This window comes from Acyrthosiphon pisum, chromosome A1 (assembly GCF_005508785.2).
Source record: "Acyrthosiphon pisum isolate AL4f chromosome A1, pea_aphid_22Mar2018_4r6ur, whole genome shotgun sequence".
NCBI lineage: Eukaryota > Metazoa > Arthropoda > Insecta > Hemiptera > Aphididae > Acyrthosiphon > Acyrthosiphon pisum.
Window position 1 is genome coordinate 101,861,436 of NC_042494.1, and position 22,851 is coordinate 101,884,286.

A 22,851-nucleotide genomic window follows, 5' to 3' on the forward strand; every position below is an offset into this window, starting at 1 on the left:
AGAGCATAACGTTCAAAATTTAACAGACATCTTATCAACTGCTACAATTGTTTTTGATGAACCTAAACTAAATCCAGTCGTAGAAATAGGTAATATGCAGAATATTATACAAAATAATTTAATATTTCAAAATGAATAATATGATGGTTTTGAAATAAATACTATGAATTTTGATACACATAATATTGAACAAAATAACGAGGTGTTAGCAATTCCACTGGGAAATTTTGAAGTGAATACTGTTAGTTCTGATATAAATATTGAAAAAGATAATGAGATGTTAGAAATTCAACTGGCAAATAATACACTTTTATATTATAAATTATTAACTAAGGACATTTTGAAACCAAATTATATAAATAACGAATATGAACAAATGGATGTAGAAAGTATAAATTTGAACAATATACAATCTGAAGCTAATGATACACGTAATATTAAGCCTCAACCAAACAAATGGAAAAGAATAACTAGTCAGAGATGTAGAATGAATGGCCAAGAATACAAATACATAGGTTTTCAGAGGAAGGGGAATGTAGTTAGTCAAGATGTACAACGACCAGCAAGAAAAATACAGCCAACGTGTGAATCTAAATTTTGTATTAAAGCAAGTATGTAAAAAAATGTTCTTAGGTACTCTTGGAATGAATGAATTTATGTTACATTCTTGGGTAAATGAATCAAAACATGGTATTCCAAAAAAATCCAAAAATTTATCATATGGTAATTTAGGTCAAATCATTAAATTATCACCACAGAGTATGGCTAGGAGAGCATTTTTTTGTGATAGCTTAAAACATCTTAAAAATTGGTTTCATAGCCTGGCAAAAATGCCATCTCACTATTGTCGTGATAGAACAAAAAGATTATATTTAGAAGGGCCTTTTAACAGTTTTCAAGATGTGTTCATTTGTTATAAAAAAAAATGTACTGAAGATCAGCTTATTCCATTAAGCAAATGTTTTTTTACTCAACATATGAAAGAAAATAAAGTGTTCATATTTAAACCACGAAAAGACCAATGTGATTTATGTTCAGCATACGAAAATGTATTATCAAGTATCTGAAGAAGAATATGCCATGCATATTGCTCTTAAAAACAGAGCAAGGGAGGAGAAATAAAAGGACAAAACAAATGCAGAAGAAAAGAAGTGTTACTGTTTTACTATCGACATGCAAGCGGTCAAGTTATGCCCTGCAGTACAAGCAAGTTCATTATATTACTCTATGAAGTTAAAAGTTCATAACTTAACAATATATAACATAGCAACTAATGAATGCAGTAATTACTGGTGGCATGAAGGCGAAGCAGATTTAGAGGCATCTGTATTTGCTACAATTATAATCAAGCACTTATTAAAAAAATGTACTGAAAAAATATCAATTATTATCTACTCTGATGGTTGTGGGTATCAAAACAGAAATGTTATACTTTCAAATGCTCTTCTTAAGTTTTGTAAGACTCAAAATATTGTTATCAAGCAAAAATTTTTAATTAAAGGTCATACGCAAATGGAATGTGATAGTGCACATTCTCTTATAGAGAGGAAAATCAAAAATAAAGATATTTGTTTGCCCTCTGATTATGTGCGATTAACAACAGAATCTTGAAACAATCCTTGTCCATTTGAAGCAATCCTGTTAAATCATAGTTATTTTTATGATTTTAAAAATTTAAATACTTACACCTCTATAAGACCTGGTATTGGGAAGGGAGAACCAGAAGTTAAAGACATTCGTGAACTATTATATGATCCATCAACATTATGCATTTATTTCAAACTTTTATTTGATAACCAATTCTGTGCAATACCAAAAAAAGTATTGCTTAGAAAGAAAATCATAAAAATCGATGAAGATGAACAATTTCAATATAAGCCATTGTACAAAAAATCATTGAATTTGTCACTATCAAAATGGAATGACCTACAAAAGCTCAAAAAAGTTTTACCGATCGACACCCATTCATTTTATGACACATTTTTACATTATAGTGAACTGAAAACTATAAAAGGTAAAGTATAGAAGGTAAATATTGTTTTGTTATAATATTGATCATAACTCATAAGACTGATCCACATTACTTAGTATAATATTTTATTGTTATAATCTAAAATGTTGTTTTGATTTCTTAAGTTTTAATAATTTACTTTTGCTCTGTTATTTTAACTATGTTTTGTTTTATTTTGATAAACATCATATTGGTTTAGTATTTTAAATAATAATTATTATTTTATAATTTTTTTATTACATAATATTTATCAATTGATCATAAGACTGATCCGCATCACTTAATATAGTATTTTTTTGTTATAATTTAAAATGTTATTTTATTTCTTAAGTTTTAAGTTTTAATAATATTTTACTTGTGCTGTTACTGCTGTTACATTAAATAATTCTTTTTTCATTTTCATATCATAATGTTTTCTGTAAAGACTGATCCTCACTAATACTAAGATAATAATTTAATGCAAGGTCACTACAAATTAATGATATATTTTACCATTACATATTGTCTAAATAATAATTATTTATATACAATTATGGTTAAAAATTAATCATTTTACAAAAAGTAAAATAGCTCGTATATTTAACAGAAATACCATGTATCTAAATAACTGGGAGAGCAATATCACGTATCTCATTTAAATAGTGTATATAAAAAAAATATATGGTTTATTTATATATATAACATTAAAAAAATATATTAGTTGTTTTATAACGCAAACATAAAGAATGTAGTCAATGTGTAACAATAATTATTCGGTTTTTTGTCTCTCCTGAAAAGTACCAAAAATTTAGTTACGAGGTATTGTCATTATTTATTGTATTTTGAAGTTTTACATAATAGTATGAATCAGCAATGTGAGGCGTACAAATGAGCTTGTTTATATATATATTATTTATAATTTAAGTTTTGGTTGGGGAATAATCTTATTCGAAAATGTTTTAAACGAGGGAATGGCATTGAAAATAGATTACATAAAATGATTATAAGTTAAATTACAAATATTGTTAGGGTGTGGAAGAATGAAATAATTAGAGTTACGGCAGTAGGATGAAAGATGTTTAGGAGAAAAAAAGATTGATTTTTTGATGGTGAGTATAAGAGTGTTTGACGTTTATACGAGGAAAGAGTTTGGTTAGGTTTGGCTCGCAGAGGCTTATATATTCAATATATTCAATTAAAAATATGTTAGTACCTATACTTATATTTTTTTAATAACAATGTCCATTATACAAAAAAATAAAATAATTATTTATATCATTTTAACGCTATTAACTAGTTGTTACAATATTATTGTAACTCTTTGGTTCTAAGTAATTAATATAATATTATGTCACTTGTCATTTATTAGCAATTCTGTTCAGGAAATATAATCTTCGATTTCATTTGTATATCTTGTAATATTTTATTTGAACGTAATAACAGTTTGGCTGCATAAAAATGTATAATATAATTTTGGTATGAAATCTTGATACGGAACTGTTAATTCATATATAGTTCAATTTTCGTGAAACTTAAACAATATTATTATTACAACGTTTTGATAATATATCGTTTAAAATTGTATAATGTTCAAAAAACTTCAAATGAAAACAAATAACACACTAGACAGTGATTTGTACATCGCGTCAAAGTACATTCGACATTAGGTAAACGCGTATGGTGCCCGGCAACCATTTGTCTTCGTTAAAAGGGTAAAAATTATGAAACCCTCTGCATCTGCGTCGGCTGTTTGTTAATCCATCTCCGTCCCGATGGATTCGAAAAACCCCTTTTCGTCCTGAAATATTTTCTTTCGCCCATGCACACCACACACGTGTATGAAACACCCCTCCGTTTCACGTGTATACTTATATATATATATATATATATATATAATAGTGTAATATATGTATATACAGTATCGTCACCCTCTCGATGTAGTTAATTTCGTCGGCATAAACGACCCCTGCGCACAAGAAGGCGTCGTCGTCGGCGTCGCTACCACCGCCGTATTCAATGACAGAAGTGGGGAGGGGGTGAAACTTTGGCGAATACCAAAAGACCATTTCACGCCCTATGTATATTGCGTATATATGTGCATGCGGAACGACGAGGGTCGTAAATTCGTTGTGAAATTATCGGTAGAGGCAGATTTCAGCTGAGTAATAAGGCGGCCAGGGACGAGATGGTAACAGGATGTACTTGACACGTTTACTGTTAGGAAATGACCGCGAAAACGAATACTGTACCACACACTCCCCCATACGGCAACACTGGTATAGCTACTCCTCGAGACCGGAAAACCCGCGAACGGATATTGCGAGTGGCTGTGACCGAAATTTCATTAGTTTGACCGGCTCGCAACGAGGTTGGTTAGTGAATGATGGTTGGCAGAAGAGAGGGGTCGGTGGCCGGGATAGAACTAAGCTAAAGCTTAGAGAATACGTTTTTTTTTTTTAACTATTGAGTGGCCCGAAGTTGTTGCTGATTTTATTGATTTTCAGACAAAAGTTAACGGTTGACCTTCATGCTAATTTATACTAATTTATATACGTACATAATATGTATACTTGAATCGATTAAATTACATTAAACTTTTATCACACATCCGTTGATTAAATATTATATCCATAACATTTAGTTATATCAAATATTTATACACGAAACAATATTGTCTTCCTGATTTGTACGACTCTAACGATTTCAAAAAATGTTCTAGATACATATATGTACCGTCAATATCAATATCAACCAACCAAATACTTGTAGGTTGATCAACTGTCGATGTCGATATAACTTTGTCAAAAAACCAGCTCTACTGAATCCGTGGAGCAAAAAATACATTTTAATATAGACTCAAACTTATGATACATTATACTATTATAGTATTAACAAATAAATATTACCTTGATTTAAAATAATATATTTCATTGTAAACTTAAGGAATCCAAATTAGGTGCATTTTATGTTTATAATTCTGTAAGAATAAAACTACTATAAGCTATACTTATGAATACTACACACGTAGTGCATTCTACACAGTACACACCCCGGTTATAAATATAAATATATGAAGGTGATGAACATTAAATTATACAAATTCGCAAAAATTATTTAAAATTTGAATATTTACATTACAGTTTGTATAGCTAGATTCACACAAAAAAGATTAAAAATCAACTTATGCGTCTCATAAATAATATGTCAGAATAAATTACAATAATTGATTAAAAATTAAAAACTCGTAAAAGCATTTTATTTAATCTTTTGATCTTTTAAATCTATTTATAATACATTATAAATCAATTTAAAACGAATTAAATTCCGTTGTATTCAATTAAATGCACTAGCAAATTAGTATGTTATAATTGGTACTCTGATGTCTGAACTTTCAAATGAGAATATTTTTTTAAAAAAAGTTACTCTTATAATATAAAGAAAAAATACAAATATTTTACTTTTTTAAAAGCATTTACTGTGAATATAATAAAACAAATAATATTGGGTTTAAAAATAGTTTTATGGACTGAACTCACGAATAATAATTAGATTTAGTTTAGAAGGAATGTTTAAATTCTTACCTTTAGTATTTCACCCTCCTGTGACAAACCCCATCAATTTCTATGCGTACATTAATTATCTCCAAATGAATTTAATGATATGAGCGTGTTCAAAAAATAAATAATAATAACAATAATAATAACTGTAATAATTGTAGAAATTATTAATTTAATAGCTTGCCTTTGTAAACATATTATTCATTATAAAATATAAACTAATAAACATTGTATGATAACATTATTTTATGTGAATTTTTTTATTATTATTTGAACATTATAGCAGAGATAACATAATTTGTCATTTTATTTGACATATGTTTTTATGATAGCAAAGTATATTTTACTATGTTATAATAATTCGTTTATTCTATACTTGGTATTTACTCTCACTTCGTTCATCGTAAGAATTTAATTTCAATATAATAAATTACAAACAGCGACGAAGTTTTAAGACCTAGCATCTATTTTTAACAAAATTAAATTAATTTTGTTTGAACATTGCGTTACACAGAGTAGTTCTTTGTATACATGAATTGTGTGCAATTTTTAAAATTAGTACCTAGTATGTTAGTAGTATATTTAGTCCTATATACATCTCGGCGTTATCCGCACAATTTGTGTACATTCTACATGTCTAAAATCAGATAACATGGTTATAGTATAACATGTTTAATGTGACTTTAATATGATATTATAAATAATATTAAAAAAACATATTAGGTACTATTTACTATGCTTACAAAACGTTTCGTATAAAAAAACCTTCTGTAGACGCATTAGAGATTATTATGATATCCTACATGGCTACATTACTATGCTATCCGATAAAACTGTATATAAGTCGAGTAAAACGTTTAAATGTTATTTCAATTTAATTCGAATATACAACTATAAATAATAAATATTAACAAAATATGTAATGCATAATTATCAATATTATCATATAGAGTACAACATAAATCATGCAAAAAGTAATATTAATTAAGAACGCAATGGCACATCGTCTTGGTACTGCACCATAGTAAGTTATTCCTTATTGCTTACTTGTAAGTTGTTAGCGTTTTCGTCTACAGTATAACTGAAAGAGTCATTATAAGTATGTACCCAAAAATATAAATATACCTATTATATATATATGAATTATATACACTATAATAATTAGGTACGTGTTATACGTATACATTATTTAAATAAAGAATATTACAATATAATTATACAAATATTTAGAAAATGAAGCTTAACCGTCTAAATGTATTAAACGAATTAGATTTATGTCTGACTAGGTACTCAATAAAAGTATTGAATATTTTAGAATCTTAAGAAAATTGACGACCTATATAATATGACATTATGTTTAAGCCTTAAATGTAATTTATTGATATCAGTAAAAGCTGCAAACATTTTGTATTCGATTTAAAAAATTTAAAGTTTAAAGTTTAAAATTTAAAGTTGGAACAGATATAAGCCAATTGTTTGCCATAAAGTGTAGGTACTATATCAAATGTTTATTAAGTAATTTGATCAAACAGATCAAATTATTATTTATGCAGTATAAATTGTTGAACAAAACCAACAAATCAAGCAAGAATGTAAAGCTTGTTTTGGGAGTACTGACAATATTGCATTTCCATTATTAGGCAATATAATACCCATTGCGTATCGTGCAAATAATAAATCACGCAATATTGATCAAAGTGTTCAACCAGAACATCATTGTTGGTCACCATGTTATATTTAACCTGCTACAATCGATAATGTTATACTTAATTATTAAATATTATTATATATAATATACTTATTAAATAGTTGCGTTCGTTAAATATTGCATACTATAGAACTTCATTTTTCTTCCCATTTTTACACAGACTGTCTGCAACATAATGACTACAAGTGCCTATATGTTAAAAATATTAAAAACATACATAGGTAATTAATTAAATAACTCTGGATAATTATACAAAATCAATATGAAATTGAAATCGTTTACATACTTATTATTTTGTTTAATTATTTGATAAGAATATTTTATTTAAAATCTATATTAAAAAATACAATAAGTAAATTTGATTATTGAGGAAGAAAAAAAAATGACAAGAGGATCGTGATTAAAGGAAATATCTAGTGATATTACTGAGCAATATGTACAAAAGTAGAAATAACATGGTCTAGACTGAGTTAAAGACTTTATAGTATATAAAAATATTATAACCTAATATTATTATATTAATTGAATATTATATATAATATTATACGTTATTGTAAACCATACAAACATAAAATAAATTGTTAATATGTGATTTTTAAAATGATAATATTATTTGACCTTATATTAAATTATTTGGTTATTATCCTAAATGACCTAACTTAACCTTGTATGTATATAAACTCAAAAATCATGTTAACTATAAGTATTATATTATAATTTATAATTATTACATAACATATTATAAAAAAAAAAAATATATACAATGCATCAAATAATTTTTAGGTGATTAAATAAGATAGCAGTTTCTGTTATCTAAAAAAGATAATTATAGATTAATCTTTCAAAAATTAACAAGATAAAATAAAATTTACAACAAAGGTTATTCAGATAATTGTATAAATATGACCGAAATGTATGTTATTATTAATAATATTACTATTATTATTATTTTTAAGTGTTGGAAAATCAAAATTCATCAATACCTAACCAATACAATATGAAAACTAGAAATGTGGTAATAATCACTTTATCCACAAAAATGTATAAATATTATGTTAAATGATAATTAACATCATAAAATATCATTAAGGTCTACATTTTATAATATCATGGCGTGTTATACAAGAACTATATTTAGAATCGTGTATTATGTTATTATTTTATTTTAAATCTTATAATTGTAACTGTTTGGAAAACTGAAAGTATAATGAATAAATGTTTGGGTTTTGGGGTTTTAAATTTTAGATGTTTACTACATCTTCTTGCTTTTTAACAACTTTATTGTATTGTATCAATAATCATTTGTACTTATACGTCATGTGAGAAATAGCTATATTATTTTAAATATATTCTTCTGAGATATTAATGGTAGGTAGTATGGATTTGATGTACCTAAATTGTCTATCCAAAACGCCGTGTCCTATTATAAATTAATATTTTAAAAACATACTTACATTCAATGTAGTAATATTGTTGTTAACTCATTATATAAGAGCATATTATAATTTATTATGTATGTTTAATGTTCGTGTATATTTTATAGAATTGTAATATTATATAGCATAGTTTGGTACTTATCAAAATAATTGGGGAATACCAAAATAAGGAAGTAATATATCCTGAAAACCAGAATTTGACAGAATACAATTATTTAAATTTATGTTATGATGCAAAAATGAATATTTGTACACTTGAAATTGTTGTGAATTTTTTTTGTCAGCGAATTTTAAATCTTATATAATTTTCAAAATATTTTTGGTTTTTTACACCCAATATATTTGCATTTTAAACGTGAATAGTAAATTATTTTAATGGAAATATTAAAACGAAATACTTGGCTCTTCATAGGTTAGTTTTACGTAGTTCTAAAAATATCAAAAACAGATTTAGTAAGCACTATTTGTGTTTTTTTATAGACATTAGACATTTATACTTTTAATATTTAAATGAAAAATAACAATTTTAGTTGTTCAAATGTTATCTATTAAAGATATATGAAATTTTTCACCGTTACACAGTTAATATTGCTAAATATTTATAACTATTTAAACAACGAGCCTATTTACACCGTTCTACAGTAGGTACTTGGTATAATTGGCTTAATATAAGTTTATAATATAATACCTATGCTTCAACATGTTTTAGTAAAATTTAGAAAAAAGGAGGCTGCGTGTGTCTCCCCACTTAGAATTGTTTTTAGTATGCAATGGCTTATCAATATTCAAATGTGATACATTCCTTTACAGTACCTACTCAATGAGGAAATACATTAAAATCCTACTAACAGCAGAGTGACTCCCAGGTTTATTTAATGTGTATAGACGTATAAATATATTGAATTAAATGTATATTATTATTGGTCACTTATATGAATGGCTGTTGCCAGAAAGAAAACGATAGCTACCGAGTAGATAAATACGCGATTGGCAGATTAATGATTACTGCAGAGGTTTATTTATAGAGAAATACTACATTTTAAAATTAGTTTTTCCACACGATAATTTATCACAAGTTTTGTGAATACGTGCCATAAAATATAGAATATTATATTTTATATAAGACACATAAATTGTTGGCTGATTTTATGTAGTGATCTATCGTCGAATTGTATTTTTCAATACCTATTATATTATTATATTTTACAATATCTATTTGTGAAGTGCATCGGACTCATTTATTGTATGGATAATATTATGTAATCTGACCTCCAATGAATAACTCTATTATATATATACACTGTGGTCATCCGACAATATTCAGCTTACGTTATTCACATTATCACAGCAACTATATCGTGCTTGCTATAAAATATGAATGGTCACTTTAAGGGTTGGACGCTAGCTTTCTGCTCATATAAAACGACGCTATTTCATGATAATACATTATTATTATGTTTTAATTTTTTTAAACGCTCAAATCTGGTAAAACGTGTTTAATCATACATCAATATACTACACACATACAAATCGTTAGTTGTTTTAACTCCAAATGTATAGTTAATGTCGAATACATTTGAGCGTCGATTTTGACTTGGGACTCAATTTTCGATGAATTACATAATTATTATTACATTATAGTTATTTTAATCTCTCTGCCATGATTATATTTTATTCCGGCCGTTTGAAGTTACGCGGATGAACGGATTTCGATTTCCAAAACGCAAACTAAACTCTGTCGATTTCAATATTATGCGGCAGGCCTTTTTTTCTGCACCTCTCTCTCCTCTCCACCATATCCTTTTTCTTTTCGATGCCGCTGGTGTGTCCAATTTGCGTTCGGACAGGAGATTACGCGCGACCGTGATTTATCGACGGGATTCTTTTACGATCCGCTGTGCTTTACCACCACATTGTCGTCGCCGATCCGGTGGGCGACCGTATGACGACGACGATAATAATAATAATAATAATAATAATAATAATAAACGCGTTGGCCGAAAATAAAAGTCCCTGCTCGTAAATTGCCTGCCAACGGGTCGGTCATGCGTGTGATTCACGAACAACGACGAATATTATGTAGGTACCAGTTGGTATATATACCATACCTGGACATATATTATCGTGTATGTATATTGTACACGTATTACGTATTTTTCTGCGATGAATCTTCATCAGTCAGGTTGGGGGGAGGGTGGAGGGTACGTCGTATAACGCGTTTGTATGTACAATAGATTATAATGTATACTTGACACGAATGTAAATTATAAATAATATATATTAACTACTAGCTGATTCCGCGCTGTTCGTTGCCCGTAAAAAATTACAACTTTAAGAAAAAAATTGTGATTGTTCTACTGCTTTTGAGTGCAACTCTGTCTCCTTGGTAGTCAATCCGACTCCGTTGGATCGCGGACAATGTGCGACTGCATATCAAGTAGGCAATGTGCGAAATTTTATTTGATCCATGCTTGCACCTTATTAGCCCGATTAACCAATGGCAAGCAAATAATAAATACTAATTTTTACTAATTTTTTCTCCTATAACCAATAGCAACAATTTATAAACAAAAATGTCCACAGTAAATGTCAAAATCCCCATTCGAGCACCTCCCCGGGTTAGACCTAGGAGGGTGAAAAATACTTAACGAACTATTCTCACAACTACCGAATATACAACAACAAAATAAGTGCGACCACACACGAGATTTTTATGTATTAGATAATTCTTATAACGCTGATAAGCTGAATTCTACCTGCGTATCATGTGGTCCACATACGTAAGGGATAAATCTCCCCGAAAAAATATTTTATTATTCTTGCACGCGTACATATATTATTATGACGCAAGTATACAATATAATATCCACTGTCGTCTAATCTCCCGGTTTGTTTTTTGTCGCTTGCGCGCTCTCTCTCTCACTCGCTCTCTATCTCTCTATCTTTCTCTCTCTCTCTCTCTCTCTCTTTCTATGTTTCGTGCTATAAATTTCGTTTTCCTCATACACACATACATTGTGCTGAAGAATAAAACTCTTTATATGAAATAATAATAAAGCTACATCGTCTATTCTGTCTTGAGAAATTTGTATGTAAGTCGTGCATTATAAAAATCATACGCGTGGTAACGCCTTCGTTCGTTCGGGTCATCCGACGTCTAAAATATTATGGACCCGTCCGAAACAATATCGTCTGCGCTTACAACTTTCAGCTACAGTGCGAGTCATGCCCATTTCTTTGCGTTTAATATAGTATATTCATTGCCACGAGTAATATAATAAAATGTACCGAATATTATTAAGAAATTCGTATCGCTTCGCGGCTATATTTATTTAATATTATACAATTTCCCATTATCCGGTATATTTAATATTGAGTATAAGTATAAGAGGTACGTACTTAATTTGAACTTCGCCACTTAGATGATCACGTAATAATTATTAACGATAGTTCACAAAACCTCTGAGCTCAAAATAAAGTTAAATCGGCGTATGTGGTAAGTATGTTTTATTTTAAATATTTACCTAAACTACATCATTTTTGTAATTTTATTCTCGATTTTAATTAAAAATCAAATTAATATAAAATATGATATAGCATTGTATTAATCACATCGACGTGTATCGACATATCATAACCAAAATAACAATACGCGTGAAACAAAATAATGGTAATTTAAATACAAAATAAACATTATACTAAAAATGAAAAAAATCAATCTACGCAGTATACAATAATAAGATATTACGTGTTTTCACTTTTATCATGATGGTGAAAACATTTGATCACTACTTTTATTTTATTCATGACAAAAAACTAATCCGTTAGGTATATAGCCACAATTTAAAACAATATTGATTGCCACTCGTTAATCGTTAAATTGTATAATATATTTTAATATATATCACAACATTGATAAATACGTGGATGACTGACTTAATTTCTTTACTAAACATCAGAATTTATTGCACTATAATAGGTACCGTCGTAATATTGATAGAATAATGACAACAATGTGTAAAATAATCGTATTTTGCCATACAATCCCTATAGCTAATGCAACTAGTAAATCTTTCGATGCATGACCGGTTAACTATTCAATAACTAATTCTTGGTGAAACTAATTCCTAAAGATTAAAAATTTAATACAAATTTACTTGTAGGTTGTTCTTACAGCAACCTAAAAATCAAAATATAGGTATATGATTACAATTTTTTTTATAGATATTATTCGAGTTAAATGTTGACGAAATTTAATATTTTAACTAATATAACAATTTTGTTTTTTATTTTCTATACAGAATTAAATTATTTCAAATATTTAAATTAATTTTAATCTATTTATACCACTTATATTCACTCCATTCTACGTAGGTACATTGGTATTGACATACACGTCAATAATGACAAGCACAACAATATGAAATAATACTATAGGTAATTATTATTTTATAATAAATGTGATTGGGTGATTGGCAAACATTTAGTTACCTTATTTACCTACATTATGGGTAACAGACAATAGGTATCTTAATTCTAAACAATTTGTGCTATACTATTAGTAAAACCGAGTGGAAAATAATATTGACTTATATAAATTAATGACAATAATATATGAAGTACGTAATATTACTATTATGGTCTATAATTATAATGTTTTCTATAAAAAAAATATTTAACATATCATATTATATTACTAATAGAAAAATTAACTACTTATATTAATATAAATAAATTATAAAATATCTTTAGAATTGTTAGTCTAGTAGGTTCTAAATATAAATTTTTTCTAACCATTTAAACATTTTTTTTTTGATATTTATCATGAAGTAAAATTAGTTAGGTTGATTTAAATTGATTTAAATAAATTTTGTTGCTCATATTTATAGTGTTCATATTCGGTAAACAATTATATCAAAATAACATAAGAAACGAGATGCTCCCTAGCTTAATGAAATTATTATTTGAAAATATGTTATTCAAATATTATATTATCATCATTCACTACTCAATTCGCTAATTTGTAATGATAATAACATAATACTTAAACTTGCATACATTTAAATATTATTGTAACTTCAATTTATATACAAAATATACATGCGAATATACTAATTAATTATGCACTAGATATTCAAATCTGTAAAAAGTTAGGTATGTAATAAAAACTACATAAAAAATAAACAAAACGATTTTAAATATCTAAATTAGTTTTCCATTAAAGTGCAATGTAATGTGGTCAGTCAGTAATAAAATATATACGTCCGTGTATTTAAAGGGGAAATTAAAATGTAATTATGAGCTTACGGTGATATTTTTTGGTGTGGTTGAAAAAATAATGTCTTATATCCGTTTTACGTTTCCGAAACTCATATCAGACCATTGAAAATATGATCACCGAAACATTAAACGATTAGAGAAACCTCATTTTACTATGTTAACCAGCAATGGCACGTCATAATAATATATTTAAATTTTATGATGTAATTTTATCAGCGACACGCGTATTTCACTAAATAATACTATCGCTGTGTTATCTCCGATCGCATATTATCTGTTTGGGTGCGCGGCGTCGTCAGGTCGGTCGTCCTGAATCAGTCTTCGAGGTATAGTCGTCGTTGTCGTCGGCCGTGAACCTGAGAGTTACGATATATTATATACAAATGCATACATATATATATTATATATACAATGCGGCGTAGCCCTAATGAGAGAATCAAGTCACGATTTGAGGTCATCCGCCTCTTCTCTGGAGACTTTGAATTGTGTGCGCGTATGCGCGTTTGTGTGCACGTGTGTATGTGTGCCTTCATTGGGAAAGTAAAAAGAAAAATATATTTTTTTAAATGACTTGTCGCGTACAATGCCCTATTTTTTTTCATTTTTATAGCGCCGGTCAACACGATAATAACACGAAATAACGCACGAGCCAATTTTTTTTGGTGGTGGAAACACCTACAAACAATACGCATCGTAGAGCATATTAGAATACCCTTAGAGAACACACTTACACACACACACACACGTGCGTCGTTTAATATGTATAAGCCCTCAGGACACCGCTGTTCAGCCGCCGCAGCCGTAACATTATTAATGACGCTCAGCGCGTTGTAGCACAGTGGTGGCGGCGAGCAGTCGCAGTCGGTTGTAAGAAAGATGTTTAAAAAAATAAAATAAATTAATTTCCCATCATCCTCCGACGTGTTATGTCTTACGGGTTTAAGGTCCACAAAAATATATTAAAGTTCCCTCGTCTGTGTAATGCGGTCAAATTCAACGTAACGAAAAAAATCACTGCAGACTTGTGTTCTTATTTTATTGAAAGACGCATATTTTATTTTATTTTTTATTCGTTGTTTATTAATAATGTTTTATGGTATACGGTGTACAAATTATTAAAATTCGTCTAAGAGTTTTCCGCGCCACTGATGTCCTCTTGTGTAATCGAAAACATGTCATCCCAAGCTGCTCTGGTTTTATTATTATTATTTTTTTATTACATTCTAATATCGGGTTTCTGCTGAAATATGTTAAGTAACGAAGATAACTAATGAAAAAAAAATTGATTTTTTTCTTAATTTAAATTCGTCCATTTCATTATGTTATAATATATTCATTGAAATGGCGATTGTCATTATATTATTTTTCGGAAACTAAAACAACGTTGTTCCAATTAAATGAAAATAAACGATTTATATGTTAATATTTCCATTTAACTAATGATTTTTTTTTTGTTATGTTCAAGTATAAATATATAATAAATTGTTCAATGTTGTTACATAATAATATAATATATTAAAAACTACAATTGTTAATCTAGAAGATTGGTTTTAAACGATTAAAACACAAAGTACGGAAATATCAGTTGAAAACGGAAATGCGTACTAAAAAATACAAAATATAATATATGGATTTAAAATTTGAGCTGCGCTAAGAAACTCAACTTAAAAACAAAATTAAAAATAATTTATAACAAAATTTCAATTTAATCGCAATTGCTATATTTTATGTTACAGATCAAATCTTACAAGCAGAATTACAATGAAAATAATTTCAAAAATAACTATAACATGACGTTACGATTGTTGCTTTAATTATTTAAACTAAAATACCACCTAAACAGCATAAAAAAAAAAGTATCCAAACAAATTCCTGGAATTTACCCAAGAAAATAAAATCGTTGAGACCTGCAGCAATTGTTATTTTAATCAATTTAATGAGGCTATATTATATGAGTGGTTTCTCCAAATCTTTTTTAATTCTACGTCGTTTTCTGTAAATATTAGATATACTCATAGGCGTTTGGGATTTGGGGGGGGCTATAGCCTTACTTTGATTATATTGAATAAGCTTAAAACAAAATGTAGGAAATGTTTGGGGGGGCTATGGACATTTTTGGGAGGGATTAGCCCCTAAAGCCTCCCCCTATTCGTGCCTATGGTTATACATACATATGATTATTGTACAAAATGTTAGTATAAATTGTATAGCGAATAAAAAAAAATAAGAATACGAATTTAATATCGTCAAAATCGTTACCGTGTATAAACTCACCATTTACAATTCTTTAGCTCACACCCGATAATTTGTTTGTTGATTTTTGTGTATACATGGTATTGAACTTAATAACTTAATATAATCATTATTACATAATAATATGTCTAGAGAACTCATAAGCTCATAATGTTGTTATAATAACATGACAAAACTAATTAGTATGTATTTCTATAATTTGTTAGGAAATTATATTACTGGCGCGTAAAATAAAATGCATCGTCGAAGGTTTGCCACGCAGATTGCACTCTAATCCACAATATTCTTGTGAAAATAATATTTCACACGCGTACACATATTTAACACGATTAGATAAATTAATACATATTTCAAGAAATTGCAATAGGTACATATAATTAAATATATACTCGTGTAATTTATAAGCTTAAGCATAAGCAAATTAACAATAATTACGTAAGAAAGTGTAATTTTTTAAACATTAGACATTGTAGCAGTACTGCACCGTGAAGTCATAATGTATTATTTTATATCATATTAATATATTATTATGATTTCAATTGTAATTAATATAGCAATGTGCATACAATTCAAATAATTCGTAAAATAATTACATTTTGCGGATCACCTTGGATGACAAAAGTCGTACATTACTCAATAATAATCTACAAATCTAACATACAACTTACACAATGTAATATTGTAGTACCTATACATACGACTGTCAGTTGTAGTCTTCTTTAATTGAATGATCGTATTAATTTATTTTCAAGTTATTAATTACCAAGCAACAACGTACGTTTGATATGCTCCACAGAAAAATAATTGTTTTTTGTGCATAATCAGAACATAAAGTGTATATTGTGTTATTGACACAATATGGCCTAAATTAATGTCATCAAAATCCTATTAACTCGTAATAATATTACATTGGAAGGTAAAAGGGAAGCAAATCCGTACACAATTGTATAGACAGTGCGATATACATATGAATCAATTACATTTTAATTTTCACGGAAGTCGTAATGTTTATGCAAATAATTGATTAAAATAATATACAACAATAGTAATTTTGAAAATGTATGGGTCTCTCTCCAAAGCTATACATTAGGATAATATAACATGAGAGTTTTTTTTAATAGGAAACTAAAAACTAAACCGTAATTATAAAATAATAAATTGAGTCAGTTATAATATCACAGTAAAAGCACAAAAATATAAACATTTCAGGAAAAAATGGATAGGATACAGCTGACACCACATTTTGAGTAAGTATTAGTTTGTGCGGTGCATTAAAGTTCTGTGAATTGTGTTATTATATTAAAAAACAATATTAAGTAAATGTATTTGAAAAATGATTTTAAGTGAAAATTGGTTACAATCAACATACATATCTTATATATATTATATGCAGATATTTCTTCAAAATTATTCGACTGTTGTTAGTTTATCAATCATTTGGGAAATACTTGTACAAAGTATAAACGTGGTTGTCGGGAATTTGATTCGCATTAATATGTATGTAAGTAAATAAAAATGTTTAAGCATTTCTACTTAATACATTTTTTGAAAAAAATCAATAAAAGCACGTACTTATTATGATCCTGGTTTCACTCGAAAATAAAATAGCACAGAATCGTGAAAATTTACTCAAACAATCCTAAAGCTTGTAAATTGTTTAAAATAATGATGCATGTATGATAAAACATATCATTATTTTTAGTTAAAAAACTAGTTACGTTAAATAACTTTATTTATTTATTTTTGAAAAACACTAATTTATTACGATGACATTCATTAATTGTGTAATAATACATTTTAAATTTAAATTAATATTTTTACAAAAAAACTTAAATTTGGTTTAAATTCATTAGTATGCAAAAATAAACTATAAAACAATATTGAAAACGAAGCAACCACGATCAGAATAAAAATCATCGTGAAAAAAATGCATTGATATTATTATCACAAAATTAATGTTCGTTAAAAAAAAATATAAACACATTTAACTGTAAGAGTATTAGGATAAAAAAGTTTAAAATATAATACCGTATAATATCTATCTTTTAGGCTTATTAGTATTCACGCATGACGTAGGAACAAATACCGATGTTTATTCGAGTAAAATATATAAAGTATTTAACTGAGTTTAGCTGGTTTAGCTGAGTTATACTCGAACGGTGGACGTTATAATATTGCTTTGTTGAAATATATATAAAAAATATAATAATAATAACATTCGTGTATTAAGTAGGCACTATTTTTTATGCTTGTATTCGGGTTATAAAATAAAAAGTAAAAGAGGAAAATTACCATTTTTTTTTCCAAACAAAATTGTATAAATTAATAAAGTTTTTATTTTTATTTTGACCAACTGACGTTTTGGTTACAACCGCCATTTTTGCATCCTATATACGAGGCTTAATAAATATGTATCGAGGCTGTTACAATACAATATGTACATATTTATTACCTATATATATAGAATTATTTACAATACGATATATTATTCTATAATGACGATAATAATAATATAATATTTTGTCGAATATTGGCCTGTGCCGATAACTATCAGAGAGAATAGTATCGCTAAATCGTACGTCCATTGGCGGTGGCGCATTATTACGGTAGTTATCACGCTACATATAATAATATAGTAAATATTATACATATGACGCTAAAATATACCCTTTTGGATCTTATTATATCGGTCTCGCTACGCTCGACCAATTATTTATTCGTCACGGAACGTCGGACATCTCAGCTCAGCAACGTTCCGACAACATTTATCAAAATTAATGTTTCCATTCGTTTTCGTAATCACGAGCACCGAAAATTATACAATAACAACTCACCAATTAGCTTAACCTTCAAAAAAACATCCAACAGAACCGGTTGCGCGCGCACGCGTACGATACATATTATATTATACGATACTGTAATCTATCCCTCCCCCCATAGTAAAAAAAAAAAATGGAAATAATACTATAATTTAATACTTTATTTATTATTTACTATATTATTTCGTTCGATCTACAAAATAAATACGAATTTCCAGGGTGCCGGTCAGTTGGGTGTTCAAGAACTGCAGCAACAGTAGTCCCTTTTACCGCACCTCGTCGTCGTCCTACTGCACACGGTTCATTTTGAATCGACTGTCGGACGACTACTCGTCTTATGTTGAAAGTAAAAACAAACTGAAATTACCACCCACTCGACCGACGTAATAATAATTATACATTCCCAATAAAAGTATAACGCGATACGAATAATATGGTACTTATACATGTGGCAGCAGTAGAGAATATAATATTATGTGCAGTATAATAATATATTATTTGGTGGCCTGTTATTAAAAATTAACGTGAATTCGTGATGTCCTCGGGTTCTTTAAGATAAAAATGCATCTATACACTGTATACGCCACAATAATAGCAATTACTTAAGCGTATTGAGTTGCCAAAAGTTATTATTATTACTATTTCATTATTTATTCACATGTTATTATCATCTATACTATAAGTAAATAAATATATCAAAATGCCTCAAACGATACACACACACTCGCTCATCATAATTGTTTTTTCTGGATGTTTATAATACATTTAGATACCTTGTAATCTTTTTTTGGAAATCTATACATTATAACTTATCCGCACCATGTAATTATAAAAAAAACAAGTATCTTTCGATTTAATAAATGGTACAATATTCATGATATCAAGATAATTATAACCGAAAACCAAAATGTTAGTGCAGAGTTTTTTTCCGTAATGTCATACTGAACTTTAAAAATACAGATTTTTTTTAATGTTAGGCACATTAAAACAACTGATACCTAATCTAACCAGTTGCATGATAAAATAACAATGAATAATATAACATTGTATTATAAAAATATAAGATCACAGTATGTTCAGATGTTCTGGTAGGTAGATAATGTCATGGTTTGTGGGTTGTATATCATACAGTTTTCGTCTCGTATATCGAGATACGCCAATGGCATTTTGATTTGCCAGTATAAGGTCATTTTCAGAGTAAGTTTTCACGCACTCTAGACACTCATTAGATAGGCCACGATTTTCTCTTGGCCACATGAGCAATGAGCATGTCATGTTTTCATCACCTAGTTGTCTTTATTTTTTTTTATGTTAACTTTACCGCGTCTTGCACCGTCCAGTTCTAAGTCTGATCAGAGATTTCAAAATCTACCATTAGTTCTTATAACCAGGTGGTATCCGGGTGAATAAGTGTAACCATTGGTTTTTGGAATAAAACGACCCTTTAGTCTGGCCAGTATAGACTTATACTCCGCACACGTTAAGATCACGACGATTTATTGTGCGTTTCGCGCAGCTGGCTTCTGGTTGGTTTTCCAAAAATCTGGTGGCCGCTATATACAGCGCGGTGAAGTGATTTGTATGGTTTGAGAAATACAAGCTGTTTACCCGATGAGCGACCCGTATACAAAAGTCGAAATAACGGCGATTTTGGCGAGCGGTACAGTGGAGGAAATTGTTTTGGCTGCGCGACTCGTCATGCTCTTAACGCGAACGAAGTATACTTATTATACGGAGTGTTTTATTTAGCTTAACAGTTCATTTTAAGAAACTATTACGTGACCTTAGTTTGTGTTTTGGGATTTTAAGTCCATACGTAACGTGGCGGGTGTCCATTTCCATTTTTTTTCTTTCCCAATCTACTTGCACTGATCGTATAACGTGGAGTGAAACTCTACCGGATAGTACGTAAAATTGTTTGATTGCTATGTTCTTAAGCATCCTGCAGTAAATATTATTCTACACGTTTCATTTACAGTAATTTACAGTTTTTTGCATGAGCTGAGTGACACCATACTACACTCACATATAACTCAATAGAGAAGCATAGATAGTGTGCAATTTATTGTTCTTACGGAATATGGTTCAGCACCCCATTCTGATTCTACTAGTTTCTTTTGTAGACCGTTCGTTGCGTTAACTTTGAATTTTGCTTCATTTCACAATATTCTCCCTTATACGTAAGTGATCCGTCTAAACTCTAAAGTTATACCTTCATATTTTGTATTTTGGTTATTTTCAAGTTCAATACTATACCCAATGCACATGTCATTTTCGATTGGCTTCTATATTTATGTATGTGGAACACACATACTTCAGTCTTTGTTAGGTTTAGTTGTAAATTGATTTTTTAGATCTAACTTAAATCTGTAATATTCTCCTGCCTCATTAAGAGTGACTGAAAATTTAGACTTCTAACCTATTTGAAGCTATTGTGCTGTGATAGCCAAGTCATCAGCATAAAAAAAATGTTTTATGTTCTGGTCGTTAGATTCTTGCTGTATGTTGGTATGTTTGTTACAAAAGAAATTGGAGGTGGCTTTGTGGTAATCTACATTTTGAGAATCTCCATAGACTGGATTTTCCATGGAGTGTTTGGAGTGTTACAATAAATCACCGGTTGCTGATACTTGCTCTGTGGTGTTTCTATGATTTTACAAATATGCAGTCCTTTCTCATCTTATACAATTTTTAAAGAATAATGTTGTACTTAGCTTACCTTATTCTAAGCTATAGATAAATTTATAAAAATGACTACTGGTATTTTATTTATATAGACGCTATTTTCGATTTAAAATTTGACCAGTTCCCTCATAACTAGAGTTTGGATTTATATGCATTTGCATGTTTTTACTAAGTGTATGCACGTCTAGGGGGTTCTAAAATGTCCACGGTTCATCTCACACTGAATTTAAACACCCAATTTTATATTGCATATTTTGCATATTTAGAGAATTATTGCATATCGGTTCATAAATGCATATAATAGGTATGTACTCGTATATTTAATGGGTTTTTGATAAATTGCCTATTTTATTTAAGATAATTATATTTTAGTTATTTTAAAAGAGAAAAAAATCGTTGACAGTGTCTTTTACAAAAATAGTCTTAAAATATTGTCATTTTTGCAACACTGCATGAGATTGGAGCACGTAGGATAATATTATATCAACAACAATAATTCACATACACCTGCATTTTCACATACTATGTTGTTACTTCGATGTTCGTAACGAATAAGGCAGTAACTCAATTTTACAATTTTTTTTTATAACGAATTATATTTATAGATGATTTTATTTATTTTTATTTTTAATTTTTTTTTTAAGTTTTCTGAGTGTTGTAGATATTGTATTTTAAACAATTTAAAATATGAAAAAATGAAGACTATAAAATATTGAATTTTGGTTTATAAAGTATTAAATGTTTAACTATTTAAATATTCTTTTATTTGTGATAGAATATCTAGTAGGTACTACTTTCCTTGGTGTAAAAATGTGTTTTTTTTTTAAAATGTTTAACATATGGCATATAATTGCATTTTGAGCCACTTTTTCCTTGCATATTTGCATCATATTTGACACTTTTTAAATGCATATAAATCCATGCTCTACTCATAACTTTCTAAGTATAAAACTAGCCTACTTGTTGTTGAGGTGGTTGAGTATTATTTCCCCGTACACTTATATGACATATTATAAGTTGTATGATAGAGCAAAGTTTCTGGACGGTAAATATTTCCCAGGTTTCAATAGTGACTGTCTTGGCTTTCTTTCATATTTCTAGTAGGCATTCTTTGAGTGTCATT